The sequence below is a fragment of the Suricata suricatta genome, chromosome 6, assembly GCF_006229205.1.
Source record: "Suricata suricatta isolate VVHF042 chromosome 6, meerkat_22Aug2017_6uvM2_HiC, whole genome shotgun sequence".
In the NCBI taxonomy this organism is placed as follows: Eukaryota; Metazoa; Chordata; class Mammalia; order Carnivora; family Herpestidae; genus Suricata; species Suricata suricatta.
In genome coordinates this window covers 1,786,175-1,789,803 of record NC_043705.1, presented here as the reverse complement: position 1 = coordinate 1,789,803, position 3,629 = coordinate 1,786,175, and positions in this window count along the sequence as shown.

Here is a 3,629-nt window from a genome sequence, read left to right as displayed (position 1 = left end):
AGCGTGATCACACAAATGTTCCTGAGGGCAAGCCAGCAACCAGCCATTGCTCAGCAAGACCCTCCTACAAAGGGTCCCACTGGGTCCAAGCCCCAGAGTTGTCAGAAGTGAGGGGGTTGGAATCAGAGCCCCATCTGAGACAAAATTTGGGAGGGACGTGCTGCAGGCATGCTGATGGCTTAGACATGGACAGGGATAGTGTAGAAGTGGGTTGTGGACAGAAGCCAGAGACAAAGGAGAGGCCCTTGTAGGTGAGAGTACAATGCTCCTGTGCCAGACACGGGGAAAGCTGGGTGCTGCCATTTTCACCTCTCCTACACATGGGCATCAATGTGCCTGCACACACAAAACACTGATCCATGCCAGTAAACTAAGCAGAATCATCTAGTGGAGAACGTAGCCATTACACAACTGAGCCAACCAAGACTTGAAGGACAATTACAAGTCTTTCTTCCTGCATAGTGTATGGGCAATAAAATGCTTCATAGTTTGACTGATAGGGGAAACTAGATATAATTTCATGCAAATTTTATTCTGTTCAACTGGTACATATATTTTTTTCTTTTCATTTTGTCTTCTTTTTCTTGGATACAGAAAGAAAAGAAACATTTTTGATTTTTGTTTTCATAAAGATATTTTTAATTTTTTCTGTAATTTATTTTTTTGTAATTTTTCAAATTCTATTTTACTTTTTTCATCTCATTTTATTCTATTTTATTACGTAAATATTTTAAAATTGTTAATTTTCTTACTTTTTTTTCTTTTATATTCTCTCCTTTTTTTCTCTATTCTATCAAGCTTCTTTCAACAACCAGACCAAAACACACTTACAATCTAGCTTTCTTTATGAGATTTCTTTGTTTTGTTCTAATTTTTAAAATTTTAATTATTTTATTTTATTAGTTCTTTTTTTCTTCTAAAATGACAAAATGAAGGGTTTTGCCCCAAAAGAAAGCCAACTTAATTAATATAGATATAAGCAAGATGTCAGAATTAGGACTTATAACAACGAGAATAAGAATACTAGCTGGGGTTTAATAAAGCATAGAATTCCTTTCTGCAGAGATAAAAGAAGTAAAATGGAGTCAGGATGGTATTAAAAATGCTTTAACTGAGATTCCATGGCGGCAAGGGTGGATGAAGCAGGCAGCAAATCAGCAATATAGAACACAAAAGTATGGAGAATAATAGAACAAAAAAGAGGGAAAGTGAGGCCAAAGAACACGATATAAGAATTCAAGAACTCAGTGAGTCATTAAAAAGAACTAGCATCTAAATCATTAGGTGTCTCAGAAGATGAAGAGATAGCAAAAGGGGTAAAAGGTTTATGTGAGGAAGTCATAGCAGAAAACTTTCCTAACCTGGAGAAAGACACAGACATCAAAATTCAGGAAGCGCAGAGACCGCCAATTAGAGTCAACAAAAACGACCATCAATAAGGCATATCATAGTCAAATTGAGAAAATACACAGACAAGAAAGGAATCATGAAAGTAGCAAGAGAAAAATGTCTTTAACCTACAAAGGAAGATAGATCAACTTTACAGCAGAACTATGCACAGCAACTTGGCAGGCCAGAAAGGAGTGGCGGGATATATTCAATATGCTGAACTGGAAAAATATGCAGCCAAGAATTCCTTATTCAGCAAAGCTGCCATTCAAAATAGAACTAGAGATAAAAGGTTTCCCAAGCAAAACAAAAGCTAAAGAAGTTCATTACCAATAAACCAGCCCTTGGAGAGAGTTTAAGGGGGACTTTCTGAGGGAAGAAAAGACATACCAAAAAAAGAAAACAACAAAAGCAGCAAAGACTGCAAAGACCAGAGAACACAACCAGAAACTCCAACTCTTCAGGCAACATAATGGCAATAAATTCATATCTTTGAGTACACACTCCAAATGTCAATGGAACAACAACTCCAATTGAAAAGCAAGGTAACAGAATGGATAAGAAAACAAGATCATCTATATGCTGTTTACAAGAGGTCAGTGTTAGACCTAAAGACACATTCAGATGGAAGTAAGGGGATGAAGAAATATCTATCATCCTAATGATCACCAAAAGAAAGCCAGGGTTGCCATACTTATATCAGACAATAAGGACTGAAACAAGGGATGAATAAGGGCATTATATCATAATTAAGATGTCTATCCACCAAGAAGTTCTAACAATTGTAAATGTTTATGTCCCAAAGGAGAAACACCAAAATGTGTAAATCAATTAATCAGAAACATACAGAAACTCAGTGATATCAAAACAATAATAGTAGAGGTCTATAATCCTTTACTTACGACGATGGACAGATCATCTAAGCAGAAAATCAACAAGGAAATAATGGCCTTGAATGACACACTGGACCTGTTGGACTTAATAAATATAATCAGAATATTTTATCCTGAAACTGCAGAATGCACATTCTTCTCGAGTTCACATGGAACCATCTCCAGAGTGGATCACATATGGGGACACTGGGACACAAATCAGCCCTCAACAGTACAAAAAGATCGAGATCATACCATGAATGTTCCAGGCTACAATGGTTTCAAACTTGAAATCAACTACAAGAAAAAAATTGGAAAGATAATGAATACTTGGAGTGTAAGAAACATCCTACTAAAGAATGAACGAGTTAACCAAGAAGTTAAAGAGGAAGCTAAAAAGTACATGAAATCCAATGAAAATGATAACACCACAGCCCAAAACCTCTTGGATGCAGCAAAGACAGTCGTAAGAGGGAAGTATACAGCAATCCAGGCCTCCCTAAAGAAGGAAGACAGGTTTCAGATACACAGCATAGACTTACACCTTATAGAGCTGGAAAAAGAACAGCAAATAAAACCCCAAACCATCAGAGGATGGGAAATAAATATTTGAGCAGAAATCAATGCTTTGGAAATAATTTTTAAAAATCAGAATAGATCAAAGAAACCAGGAGCTGGTTCTTTGAAGAATAACAAAATTGATAACTCCCTTGACCAGTTTGATCAAAAAGAAAAAAGCAAAGGATGAAAATAAAAGAAATCATTAATGAAAAAGGAGAGATCACAAACAATACTACTGAAATGGAAATATTAATAAGAGAATATTATGAGCAATTATATGCCAAATATATTGACAATCTGGAAGAAAATGGACAAATTCCTAGAAATATAAACTACCAAAACTGAACCAGGAAGAAATTGAAAATTTCTTTCAATTAGAAAGAAATCAAGGAAAAAATTGCTTTAGTAATCAAAAAATCTCCAAATGAATAAGAGTCCAGGGCTAGATGAATTTCTAGGGGAATTCTACCAAACATTTAAAAAAGAGGTAACACCTATTATTTTGAGGCTGCTCCAAAAAAATATAAATGAGAGGAAAACTTCCAAACTCATTCTATGAGGCCAGCATTACCTTGATTCCAAACCAGACAAAGACCCCCTCCCTAAAAAGGAGAACTTTAGACCAGTTTCCCTAATGAACATGGATGCAAAATTCTCAACCAGACCCAACAATACAGTAAAAGAATTATTCACCATGATCAAGTGAGATTTATAGCTGGGATGCAAGGTAGGTTCAATATCCACAAATCAATCAATGTGACATATCACATTAATAATAGACAAGACCTACAAGATCCTCTCAATAAG